Source organism: Barbus barbus, assembly GCF_936440315.1.
Source record: "Barbus barbus genome assembly, chromosome: 36".
In the NCBI taxonomy this organism is placed as follows: Eukaryota; Metazoa; Chordata; class Actinopteri; order Cypriniformes; family Cyprinidae; genus Barbus; species Barbus barbus.
In genome coordinates this window covers 6,195,356-6,209,896 of record NC_136714.1, presented here as the reverse complement: position 1 = coordinate 6,209,896, position 14,541 = coordinate 6,195,356, and the positions used below count along the sequence as shown (strand labels likewise).

General features: G+C 37.3%; 1 long non-coding RNA gene across 1 annotated transcript; it reads left to right on the top strand.

The window, feature by feature from the left end:
• Positions 1–787: 787 nt before the first annotated feature.
• On the top strand, positions 788–3,515 carry LOC306856265. Its single transcript, XR_013782991.1, has 3 exons — positions 788–833; positions 1,021–1,058; positions 2,043–3,515. It is a non-coding gene; the product is annotated as an uncharacterized lncRNA (long non-coding RNA).
• The last annotated feature ends 11,026 nt before the right edge of the window (positions 3,516–14,541 follow it).

Here is a 14,541-nt window from a genome sequence, read left to right as displayed (position 1 = left end):
AATGGCTTTCACATGATTGTCTCATATCTGACAGATGAGTTATTATTTTGACCGATTTTGAGTTATGCGGTGTCGATTGAGAACACAGACACAATGGCTATGGACACATAATGGAAACACAGAAGGTAAGTACCTCTTATAATTGTTTTTTTGTTACTGTTAAAGTGATATGATAATCGCGATGACATAATCTGTTTCTGTGTTTTGTTATTATGTTTTAATACTGTCCAGATAAGGCTGTGTGACAATGTCTTGGGAATGATTAAAAGTGACTCGTTGTTGTTGTTTTTATATCGCGAAATGTAAATATATCCGCGTAGCGTTAGTACTACAAGTTCTGGAGGTTTATGTAATAGATACATATACATGAATGACAGAATAAATAGCGGGAGCTGGACCTTAATATGAGTTAAGTACTGAAGGCCGCCTTTTGCTGATCTTATTTTTAATAACAGAATGAAATAGTAAAAATAACAATATTGTTATTTTATTGTCAAATAAAATGTCTCACTCTGGAACATGAACAACTGACATGTGTTCAACAGAGAGATCATGAAACCACCTTAAGAATACTATGTAAACCATGCTTTCGGATCCAACTTACTGCTAAGTGTTTGTATAAAGCTGGTGAGTAACGTTAGCCAAACTTTTTGTAAGCCTGTCTGTCTCTGTCAGTAAGTCAACAATTACTATTGTTTTATTAAACCTGTTAAATATTCGTGTGTGTGTGTGTGTGTGTGTGTGTGTGTGTGTGTGTGTGTGTGTGTGTTTCCCCTCTCATGGTCCAGAGGTTTTGGGATTGAAAATCTTCTGCCATATGATCTTCTGTAAAAGTGAGTATTCATAATACTTTAATGATCATGTGCCGTTATATGTGAACATGGGCAAAGCAGGCAAACTGTGCACCAAGGCACCACTCTGATTCAAACTTAATTCTTGAGTTTAGCTCACTCAAAATCAAAACTCCCTCATCATTTTCTAACCCTCATGTCTTTTTTAATCTTCTTTTGTGTTCCACAGAAAAAAAAAGTCAGTTATGCAGGTTGGAAAAGACATAAGTGAGTAAATGATGACATCATATTCACCTTATTCTTCACATAAAAATGGCCCATTTATAGATTTTATGGGTCTTGCTTCCAGATATTTTTACTTTTTTAGCTATACAGAACTGCTCGTTTTGCTGCTTGATATTGCAAATTGGTTTGTCATACCATATTATTTTAGTGTATTATCTTAATTATGAACACACTGGTTTGTAATACAAACAGTTTTACTATTTACTGCATGTTGTTATTGTTATTTAAGGCTAATGAACTTGAAGTCTCGCCCATAGGCTTACTTCTGCGTTTAGGAATAAGGTGGATGAAGTATGAAGATACTTGAGTAATTTAATGATCTCCTCAAGTACATTTGTTAGACATCACCGACGTGTGATAGAAAAGCAGTGTAAACAGATTAATAATTTTATTAGTTATAAATATACAGGTATTAGCATTTTAGCAATTGATAAAAATATTATATTTATTTTTTTTAGTGTACTAAATAATTGCCATTTTTTACATCTGGGAAAAGTTATTTGTTGTGAATACTCATTTCTTTATTTGTATTTCCTGTAGCTCAAATAGTAGAGCATGGCGCTAGCAACGCCAAGATCATGGGTTCGATTCCCAGGGAAAGCAAGAGCTGATAAAAATGTAGAAACTGTAACTTGAATGCAATGTAAGCCGCTTTGGATAAAAGCGTCTGCTAAATGTAAATGTGTTTATAATTACAAGTAGGTTTAACTTGTAACTTGCTCAAGGGTACCTCAAGCCCTGTTTACACTAGTGGGTTTCCTGCCAGGACTGAGACTCGAACCCATGACCTTCAGACTACAAGTCTGCCTCTCTAACCATTAGGTCACAGCTAAATAATTAAATTAGTCAGAATATCTCATAATGTCAAATGTTGTTTAAAGAAAAGGTACACAAATGGAATCCTCCTTTTTAAGGACTTTTCAATAAATCTGTTGTGTCTTTTTTTTGCATTTATTTAACCCCCAGATGCAGCAAGGATCCAGCTGATTACTTCAGATTTGGAGGACTGCTCTTTATCTACTGTGTCTGTCACTTCTGGTGCAGAATCATGGACCTTTATTTGTATGTTTTGATTTTACTTTTTATTACACTTGTGTAGCTAGTATTCAGGATTAAAATACAATGTAATTTTTTTCCACATATATTATCAGAGCTATATTGGAGCCCAAAAGGGTCAATAGAATATTGATAAAAACACTATAAACCTGATTGGGATAATACAAGCTAAAGTACAGTTCCCTGCACAATCTTTTTAAAATAAAAAAATTATGATACTAACCCTAATTTTTTCAATTGCTTCTCAAGAATTCCTCTTCAGGAAATTTGTTTACACAAATTTACATCTGAATAATGAAACAGTTTTAAAGAGATACTCCACCCCAAAATGAAAATTTTGTCATTAATCAATTACCACCATGTCGTTCCAAACCCATAAAAGCTTTGTTCGTCTTCTGAATACAATTTAAGATATTTTGGATGAAACAGCGCATCCCTGTGTCAAGGCTGATACAGAAGAGTGTATGTGTTTTGCGTCCAGGGCATAATCTCCAAAATGGCGCTGTGCTGATGCAGAGGAGACGTTACGGTGCCTAATTGTTGAATAAAGTCATTATTTTTGTTGTATTTCTATATAAAAAGTATTCTCATCGCTTCATAACATTACATAACATATTCTGACAATGTGTTTCATACTTTTCTGGACCTTGACAGTGTAATTTACTTGGCAGTCAATGGGACAGACACAAGCCTCCCGGGTTTCATCCAAAATATCTTAAATTGTGTTCCGAAGATGAATGAAGCTTTTACAGGCTTGGAACAACATGGGGGTAAGTGATTAATGACAATTTTCATTTTGGGGTGGAGTATCCCTTTAAGCCTGGAATACACTACACGACTTTTAAAAATCTGAACAGATTTTTAAATCACCAGGCATCATACACTTACCGATTTTGTAAATAATGACAAAGGAAAGCTGGGCATCATATATAATTAGGCCTGGAATACACTACACGTTTTTTGTCCTGATTTTCCGCCAATTTACAGTCTGGAGAAGTTGACACTAGTTGCCGAAAGTCAGAGCCAGTCTGTAGATTTGATAGTCACAGACTCCGGTTTTTTAGCTTCAGACTCAGATTCTATCCAGTTGGAGGATATCAAAAATGTTTGATATTTTCAGCCGATTTTAGAACGTATATTGTTTCCATTTGTCACGCGTCTCCAAGGCTCATGTTTCTGAGTGAGTTTGTTGTGCTCGGAACAACTTTAAAGTCTGGTAGTGTATGATCCTCGGTCATGTTGTGTATGATGCCCAGTTTTCCTTTGTCACGATTTACAAAGTCAGTATATAGCCAGGTCCATAAATATTGGGACATCAACACAATTCTAACATTTTTGGCTCTATACACCACCACAATGGATTTCAAATGAAACGAACAAGATGTGCTTTAACTGCAGACTGTCAGCTTTAATTTGAGGGTATTTACATCCAAATCAGGTGAACGGTGTAGGAATTACAACAGTTTGTATATGTGCCTCCCACTTGTTAAGGGACCAAAAGTAATGGGACAGAATAATAATCAAATCAAACTTTCACTTTTTAATACTTGGTTGCAAATCCTTTGCAGTCAATTACAGCCTGAAGTCTGGAATGCATAGACATCACCAGACGCTGGGTTTCATCCCTGGTGATGCTCTGCCAGGCCTCTACTGCAACCGTCTTCAGTTCCTGCTTGTTCTTGGGGCATTTTCCCTTCAGTTTGGTCTTCAGCAAGTGAAATGCATGCTCAATCGGATTCAGGTCAGGTGATTGACTTGGCCATTGCATAACAGTCCACTTCTTTCCCTTCAAAAACTCTTTGGTTGCTTTTGCAGTATGCTTTGGGTCATTGTCCATCTGCACTGTGAAGCGCCGTCCAGTGAGTTCTGAAGCATTTGGCTGAATATGAGCAGATAATATTGCCCGAAACACTTCAGAATTCATCCTGCTGCTTTTGTCAGCAGTCACATCATCAATAAATACAAGAGAACCAGTTCCACTGGCAGCCATACATGCCAACGCCATGACACTACCACCTCCATGCTTCACTGATGAGGTGGTATGCTTCGGATCATGAGCAGTTCCTTTCCTTCTCCATACTCTTCTCTTCCCATCACTCTGGTACAAGTTGATCTTGGTCTCATCTGTCCATAGGATGTTGTTCCAGAACTGTGAAGGCTTTTTTCGATGCCGTTTGGCAAACTCTAATCTGGCCTTCCTGTTTTTGAGGCTCACCAATGGTTTACATCTTGTGGTGAACCCTCTGTATTCACTCTGGTGAAGTCTTCTCTTGATTGTTGACTTTGACACACATACACCTACCTCCTGGAGAGTGCTCTTGATCTGGCCAACTGTTGTGAAGGGTGTTTTCTTCACCAGGGAAAGAATTCTTTGGTCATCCACCACAGTTGTTTTCCGTGGTCTTCCGGGTCTTTTGGTGTTGCTGAACTCACCGGTGCGTTCCTTCTTTTTAAGAATGTTCCAAACAGTTGTTTTGGCCACGCCTAATGTTTTTGCCATCTCTCTGATGGGTTTGTTTTGTTTTTTCAGCCTAATGATGGCTTGCTTCACTGATAGTGACAGCTCTTTGGATCTCATCTTGACAGTTGACAGCAACAGATTCCAAATGCAAATAGCACACTTGAAATTAACTCTGGACATTTTATCTGCTCCTTGTAATTGGGATAGTGAGGGAGTAACACACACCTGGCCATGGAACAGCTGAGAAGCCAATTGTCCCATTACTTTTGGTCCCTTAACAAGTGGGAGGCACATATGCAAACTGTTGTAATTCCTACACCGTTCACCTGATTTGGATGTAAATACCCTCAAATTAAAGCTGACAGTGTGCAGTTAAAGCACATCTTGTTCGTTTCATTTGAAATCCATTGTGGTGGTGTATAGAGCCAAAAATGTTAGAATTGTGTCGATGTCCCAATATTTATGGACCTGACTGTATGTATGATGCCTAGTGTTTTAAAAATCTGTTCAGATTTGAAAAGTCATGTAGTGTAATCCAGCCTTTAGAATTAATAGTCGTTTGAAACTTGTAGATGTTTTGTATTTCTTGTGCTGAGAATATTTAATTCAACTCATTAACTTCTCATCAAACTGTTCTGTTAATTGGTGCAGTATTTTAAATGTTGAAATGTATTTGAAATGTATTTCCTTTCAAATTTGCACTGTTTTACTTCAAAAACTGAATGATTGCATTTTCAGTTTAGTACAGTATATGTAGAGACTTTGTATTTTGTCTTTCAAAATAAAACTTTTATTAATTTACAATTGTCAGCATCCTTTAACACTATAATTTTTTGTTTTTTAATAAGCTGTAAAATAAGAAGTGTTTCTCTGTAGAACGTTTAGGCTAGTATTTTACTTTTAGCACTTTATTGAATGCGTTTGATCATAATAATCTAGGAAAATCTGTGAAAGGACAGTGTTCCTCTGTACACGGTTTAGTGATATCACTTTATTTAATTGGTCAGTAAAAAATCCATAAAGTAAGTTTTACACTGTTAAAAAAATAAAGAAACGGTCAAATGACTGGCAGTAACGGTTGCCAAACAAAAAACATAAAACTGAAGTAAATAAAAAAATGGGACAAACCACGCTCATATCGATGTAATGTGGAATACCATTCATATGCCTTAAATACGGGATGATTCTATGTTAATGTCAAGCCTTGTTTGCAAATGTGTGCTAATATTGCCAACTTACAAAATAATGACAGACTGCTGATATTACTGAACTCATACTGTGAAATATCCCAAAACATTGCTTTTGGTACCATATAAGAGTCATAATTTGCTCAGTCAGTTGTTTGTTCTCTCACTTTTGTGTACATACAACAGACCCAAGTGAATGATTAGAGATTTTTCCTCACTGCCTTTTAGCATTAACACCAGGAAGGTTTTAGGTTTCGCAATATCAGTTTTGTCTTCAGAAGATAAAAGCATAGCAATTTGGGTGGGCCCATGATCTTCCATCTAGCACCACAGTACAACCAATGTGACATCTACATTAGATATGACAAACCTAACACAAACTATAACAAGCGGTTCATAATGTGTTATGTATAATTAATTATTTGGACATTTAACTCCTCTTCCTTTTGTATTCACAGGTTGATAACAAATGTGGTAATGGCCAGTTTCGATAGGGATGTAATGCAGTGTTTGTCCACTGTTGGAGGCTGACAAAAATCAGGTTGACATCAGAACTTAATGTAAGATTGACCTCAACCTCTAATGTTGGATAGATGTTGCATTTTTCATTTTCACCCAAAATACAACATCTGTCCAACGTTGGGTTCTGACATCAATTTGACGTTGGGTTCTGACGTCAACCTGATTTTCATTTTCAACCAAAATACAACGTCTGTCCAACGTTGGGTTCTGACGTCAATCTGACGTTGGGTTCTGACGTCAACCTGATTTTCATTTTCAACCAAAATACAACGTCTGTCCAACGTTGGGTTCTGACATCAATCTGACGTTGGATTCTGACGTCAACCCAATTTTCATTTTCAACCAAAATACAACGTCTGTCCAACGTCGGAGATTGACGTCAATCTGACGTTGGGTTCTGACATCAGCCTGACGTTGGGTTCTGACGTCAACCCGATTTTCATTTTCAACCAAAATGCAACGTCTGTCCAACGTTGGAGATTGACGTCAATCTGACGTTGGATTCTGACGTCAACCCGATTTTCATTTTCAACCAAAATACAACGTCTGTCCAACGTTGGAGATTGACGTCAATCTGACGTTGGGTTCTGACATCATTCTGACGTTGGGTTCTGACGTCAACCTGATTTTCATTTTCAACCAAAATACAACGTCTGTCCAACGTCGGAGATTGACGTCAATCTGACGTTGGGTTCTGACATCAGCCTGACGTTGGGTTCTGACGTCAACCCGATTTTCATTTTCAACCAAAATGCAACGTCTGTCCAACGTTGGAGATTGACGTCAATCTGACGTTGGGTTCTGACGTCAACCCGATTTTCATTTTCAACCAAAATACAACGTCTGTCCAACGTCGGAGATTGACGTCAATCTGACGTTGGGTTCTGACATCAGCCTGACGTTGGGTTCTGACGTCAACCCGATTTTCATTTTCAACCAAAATGCAACGTCTGTCCAACGTTGGAGATTGACGTCAATCTGACGTTGGGTTCTGACGTCAACCCGATTTTCATTTTCAACCAAAATACAACGTCTGTCCAACGTTGGAGATTGACGTCAATCTGACGTTGGGTTCTGACATCATTCTGACGTTGGGTTCTGACGTCAACCCGATTTTCATTTTCAACCAAAATGCAACGTCTGTCCAACGTTGGAGATTGACGTCAATCTGACGTTGGGTTCTGACGTCAACCCGATTTTCATTTTCAACCAAAATGCAACGTCTGTCCAACGTTGGAGATTGACGTCAATCTGACGTTGGGTTCTGACGTCAACCCGATTTTCATTTTCAACCAAAATACAACGTCTGTCCAACGTTGGAGATTGACGTCAATCTGACGTTGGGTTCTGACATCATTCTGACGTTGGGTTCTGACGTCAACCCGATTTTCATTTTCAACCAAAATGCAACGTCTGTCCAACGTCGGAGATTGACGTCAATCTGACGTTGGGTTCTGACGTCAACCCGATTTTCATTTTCAACCAAAATGCAACGTCTGTCCAACGTCGGAGATTGACGTCAATCTGACGTTGGGTTCTGACGTCAACCCGATTTTCATTTTCAACCAAAATGCAACGTCTGTCCAACGTCGGAGATTGACGTCAATCTGACGTTGGGTTCTGACGTCAACCCGATTTTCATTTTCAACCAAAATACAACGTCTGTCCAACGTCGGAGATTGACATCAATCTGACGTTGGGTTCCGACGTCAATCTGACGTTGGGTTCTGACGTCAATTTGACGTTGGGTTCTGACGTCAACCCGATTTTCACTTTCAACCAAAATACAACGTCTCTCCGACGTTGGGTTCTGACGTCAATCTGACGTTGGGTTCTGACGTCAACCCGATTTTCACTTTCAACCAAAATACAACGTCTCTCCGACGTTGGGTTCCGACGTCAATCTGACGTTGGGTTCCGACGTCAACCCGATTTTCACTTTCAACCAAAATACAACGTCTCTCCGACGTTGGGGTCCAACGTCAATCTGACGTCATATTGACGTCCGGTGCCTGCTGGGAGGGTTGTGGGGTAGATGCGTATCATATTGTACACGTAAACTGCGTATCATATGCATGCCAACAAATTGCATATCATATGCATGCCCAAGTCAATTTTTGAATATCAAACATTTTTGAGACCTGGCTCGTCTGAAATAGCACAAAAACAATGGAACAACAGCACTCTTGATATTACTTATCCGTTAAAGAACAAAATGTTAAAACTGTTGTACACATTTAGACAAGGCAATATCAAAACTTGTCTTTAAGAACTGATACGAATTTCGTTCAAATCTTTCAGTATTAGTGATGTAAGATTTTGTCATATTTCGGTACATCATACAATGATCACCTTAAAGTTATTGTTCATCCAAAAATGAACTTGTGTCACCCTTGTGTCGTTCCAAACCTGACTTTTGTAGAACATAAAAGAAGGTATTTTGAGAAATGTCACAGGTTTTTGGGGGCATAAGTCAATGGTCACTAAAGCAGCAACATTCTTCAAAATATCTCCTTTTTTGTTTCACAAAACATTTCATGAAGGTTTTAACTAAATGATGACTATCCTAACTATCCTATAAAATGAGAGTAACAGACAGACGAAACCAAATTGGACTCTTTAGTGGGCCACTACTGCATACTTATCGAATGCATGATAGTAATGGTGTCTCTAAATTTTTGATACCCTTCTTTTTTTACGTCAGATGGGCAGATAAACAGCAGATGGGCTTCTTCTGATCATTCAATACCTTGATATCCAATCCTAATGAAAGGTAATGTCACTTTTATTATGCAGCACGCTAGTCTCAGTTCAGCCTCATTACACACAGCTCAAATCGTGAGTGCCATTTTCTTCTAGACCATCTCCTGTTGGGTTGAGGCTGCTCATGGCTGCAAACCATCCATGCACGTCCACGTTCCCTTGTACCTCGCTCTCCTCTCCACTCTTTCTCTCTGTTGCTGGGCAACGATCTTTAAGAGGGATTTTAAAGAAATAAATAATGCTGCAAATAGACTCTTCTGGATTTTTTAACATTTGGAGAAGAGTGAAACTGAGTCCATCACACACCGTCTGTGAGGTGTAGACATGGCATCTGGCTCAAGGGCCTTTAGCGAGAACACAGAGGGAGGGGGTTGTTGACGGTGAGAGGTTTGAAAAGCATTTCTGCTGCACCTAATCAAGGTTGTACAAGCGAACATGAAGTACTGAGGGATAGCTATTGGAAAAGCAGTTTCCAATTGTGAACTATATGTTTAAAGGTCTACTAACGTAATGCCACTTGGAATTTTCCCCTGAAATCTTATGCCATTTGGACTCCAAGAAGTAGCCACTTATAATGTAAATTATAATCATCAGCATTATTGTCATCTAGATCATCAAAATAGATTTTCTAGTTATTATTTTATAGCAATGGTAGCTAAGCTAACATGCCGATTGGCTTTCTTGTGATAAATTCCTTGTGCTCTTCATTTGTAAGTTGCTTTGGATAAAAGTGTCTGTTACATTAATTATGTGAACAAAAATGCTAATTTAGCAAGCTGATTGGCTAGCATTATGCTAGCTAATAAGTAATCTTGCTGTACGTTGAAATTCAAAATTTGAAAAAACTAATGAAAAATACAAAATAGTGATTAATTAGGCCATGTTTCTGTTACATAAAATGATATGTGACATTGTAATTTGAGGAACATTAGCCTAATTGTCATATTTACATAGAAGATGTGATAGATTAACTTGATGGGGTAAACTTTATTTTAAGGTGATGTATTTGCATGTAACTGTAACATGAAATGAACTAAATATAAATAAAAAAAAAGAGCTGAATCCAAGTGCAAAGTTAGTTTTATTAACAAAACAAACATATTCAGGAATAGAAAGAGCAACCCAGGAAACAGAATGAGCACACCAAACCACCATGTATGACAAGACCAGACACAGAACACAGAAAACACAAGGGCTTATAGACACAGAGGGTAATTAACAAACAAGACACAGCTGGGAACAATCAACCCAAAGACAAGGGGAAACAGGAACCAAGCAGAACTACAAACTAAAAGTCCACACAAAAACCAGGTGACATAAGGCAGAAATCATGACAGTTACATGTACTGACAACAGTAATAACATTAAAGTATTCATAATTACAAGCAACTAACTATAAACAAAGCTCCTTAAACCTATGGTAGATATATGAGGAGTTCATTTGCAAAAACAGATAACTCCGTTTTTAACAATTCTCAGAAATCATGTTTTTTCATTGTGCAGTCCAATTAATCTCAATCAAACTGCAGTTGGGTTATTTTGACTAGGTTAAAAAATAACTATAAAAAAACAGCTAACTAACACAATAAAAACATGATATCTGTTTTTGCAAATAAACTCTTCATATGTAGTTAATTAATATTACTCAGTACTTATTTGTGTAATTTCACTGCAACAACAACATCACCTTGAAATAAAGTGTAATTAAGATTTTAAAGTGTAATTAAATAAGATTTTATTCGTGTCAGCTTTACCATATAATCCAAACCGCTTCATAAATTGATATTCATTTAATATGATAATGATGTTCATGGAACAGATCGTTTCCAGGAGTGATGTTGTGATTAGTTTGTCCTTAAATGTGAGCACAATTATAAAACACATAAAAGTCAGACAAAACAAAAAGCAAAAGAAACTTTATTGTAGATTCATGTTGATACAGAGTTCAATCTTTGTTCAAAGAACAATATGACCTTATGTGATAATCAGCTTCATAAAGTAGATAAATTCAATAAATAAAAAATAAAAAAATCAGTTGTAAGATCTTTCTCTTAAAAACACAGACTTTCTGCCATCCTGGGCTATGTTCTTCATGACATCTGGATAAATGTACTTTGAAAAGACAAGACAAATTAAACACCACCTTTAATTAGGAACTGGGTGGTTTGTAGTCACTATGGAATTGTAGATTGAACTTGAAGAGTATTAGGGTATCCATCTGTAAGATGAAGCTTAAAAGAAAGTGGGTCCTCTAGAACAACAAAGATCCTAAACACAAGTCTGCAACTGAATGGCTGAAACAGAGGAAATCCTGTATTTTGTAACACAAAGTCTGTAGACATGAACTGAAGCAAACAGTGAACAAGTAATCCTGAATCGAGCAGTGGGCAAAAATGCACTTTCAAAAAAAATACTCTGAATTATCAAAAAGAATACGCAAATATTTTTAGTACAAATACAATAGATTTTGGGGGAAGGCACAGGAAACATTCAAAATACAGTAAAACCCCTGTAAAAAATAAAAATAAAATAAAATATATATATATAAACCTTATTAATACATTACTTTGTGCCCTAGCTGTTTAGATTGTATTCTTGCCCGATATAGGTTTCCAGCTGCTAAATAGTTTGTGGTCGTCTTTGACATATTTTTTGTTTAAAGATTCGCCAAATGTTCTCTATAGGTGAAAGATCTGGACTGCAGGCAGGCCAATTCAGCACCCGGACTCTTCTACTACAAAGCCATGCTGTTGTAATAGCTGCCGCATGTGGTTTTGCATTGTCCTGCTGAAATACACATCATCTGGAGGGGAGCATATGTTGCTCTAAAACCTTTATATAGCTTTCAGCATTCATAGTGCATTCTAAAACAATGCAAGCTGCCCATACCGTATACACTTATGCACCCCCATACCATCAGAGATGCTGGCTTTTGAACTGAGTCCTGATGACACGCTGGAAGGTCTCCATCCTCTTTAGCCCGGAGGACCGCGATTTCCAACAAGAATGTAACATTTGGACTCGTCTGACCATAGAACACTTTTCCACTTTGAAACAGTCCATTTTAAATTAGCCTTGGCCCACAGGACACGACGGTGCTTCTGGACCATGTTCACATATGGCTTCCTTTTTGCATGATAGAGCTTTAGTTGGCATTTGCAGATGACATGGCGGATTGTGTTTACCGACAGTGGTTTCTGGAAGTATTCCCGGGACCATTTAGTAATGTCAATGACAGAATCATGCCGATGAGTGATGCAGTGTCATCAGAGGGCCCAAAGACCACAGGCATCCAACAAAGGTCTTTGGCCTTGTCCCTTACGCACAGAGATTTCTCCAGTTTCTCTGAATCTTTTGATGATGTTATGCACTGAAGATGATGAGATTTGCAAAGCCTTTGCAATTTTACATATTCCACAACCTTTTTACGCACTCTTTCACAGATTGGAGAGCCTCTGCCCAGCTTTACTTCTGAAAGATTCTGTCTCCCTAAGACATCCCTTTTATAGCTAATCATGTTACAGATCTGATGTCAATTAACTTAATTAGTTGTTCAAAATTTATTGCTTTTTCAGCCCTTTTTTGCCCCCGTGCCAACTTTTTTGAGACCTATAGCAGGCATCAAATTTGAAATGAGCTTACAAGTGAAAATCAAGGCACGGCATAAATTACAAATTTATTTGGGATTCTCCGTTATCTTGCACATAACGTAAGCGTGCTCCGGCCCGGAATGTTTAGTGCTAGTGTGAGTGGAGGCCAGCAGGGGAGTGTGGAGGGGGGATAATCGCACTCAGGCTCAATTCAAGGCAACTGTGCCTTTTCATTTTATACAAGTTTTAAAAAAAAGTGCCAACATTTCTGGAATTCAGGTTGTACAAGACAAGTCAAGTCAAGTCAAGTCAAGTCACCTTTATTTATATAGCGCTTTTAACAATGTAAATTGTGTCAAAGCAACTGCACAATATTAAAAAAGGAAAATAGTGTGTCAATAATGTAAAAAATTTCATTTCACAACAGATTTCTATTTCAAATAAATGGTTCTTTTGAACTTTCTATTCATCAAAAAACCTGAAAAAATATGACTCACAAAAATATGCCCATAGTAAAATATATAAACCATGTCTTAATAAACCAAGGAAAATAAGATCCTTTGTTACTTTTGTTACATTATAGGTCAAATTAATGCAGAACTAGAGAAAACTCTGTCAGTTATTGCCACCTTTGTAAATTATAAACCAACAAATAACCCATCTACTAATGGACAAAGTTTGAAACCTTTACAATTCTTAATGATCATTAACAAATTTTACTTCTTTCTAAGAGAGTGAAACCATTTTGTCTCCCAAGGAATCAAGGTTAAGGCACACTGTCTAAATCAGTGTGAAGTGCTACTGTGATATGTGTGGCAGGCTTACTTTTCAGACTTATCTCAAGACTACGCTCATGCAAAATTTCTGTGAATATTGCCAAAGCAGAGAGAGAAAAACGCAAGCAGGCCTTTGTGACGATGAAATTTTTGCTATTACTCATTGGACAATAGCTCTCGTTGTCTCAAGTGTGTGAGTCAGTGTGTCACTGATTGTATCTGTATTGTGAGGAAGGGTCACACTCAAAGTCTGCTGGCATGGGATCCGTCACACAGAGCGTCTGTGGGTCAGTTACTGTCATTGAGGGCACACCACATGAGGCAGAAAGTGGTCAGCCAATCAGAAAGAGTGACCTTTTGCCTCCTTCGAGATCATGGTGTCATTTTTTTCTAAACCAACCACTTACCCCATTCAGAATGAATGACATTGCCTTTCTCCTGTGGGATAATGCAAGAAAATGACTCAAACTTTAAGCCATGGTGAGTAAATAGTGTGTGGTAAATGGAACCTCTACCATTATGTTTTATACAAGTCCTTTATGTGTATATATATTAATCTCTCACTCTCTCTCTCTCTCGCGCTCTCTTTCTATACATCACATAGTAATTAGAAACCTATACTGTATATTTATATGATCCATGAAATGGTTAATTATTATCTCTTTAAAGGGTTAGTTCACCCAAAAATATGAAAATTGTGTCCTCATTTACTCACCCTCATGTCATTCCAAATCCATAAGTCTTCCATTAATTTTTGTAACATGTTCATGATTAACATTTGCGTGCTTTAAAAAGTACATAAAGACATTGTAAAATAATCTGAGTTGTTTTATCCAGGTCTTTCATAGAGACACTAATTAACAGATTTTAAAAGAAAAAGAAAATAAAAACTGTTCAGATACCATACAAAGTGATATTGTATTCTAATCAGGCACTAAATGACCGTATAAGAGGAGATTAAGCTATGATTATATATACTTCTGAAAATAAATACAAATTACTATACATTCATGTAACAAACATGTATATAATACATCCATGTGTGTTTCTATTATATTTCCTCATGACTAGGCTACTAGTGCAAAACTGAATCTTTAAAATACTGCATCT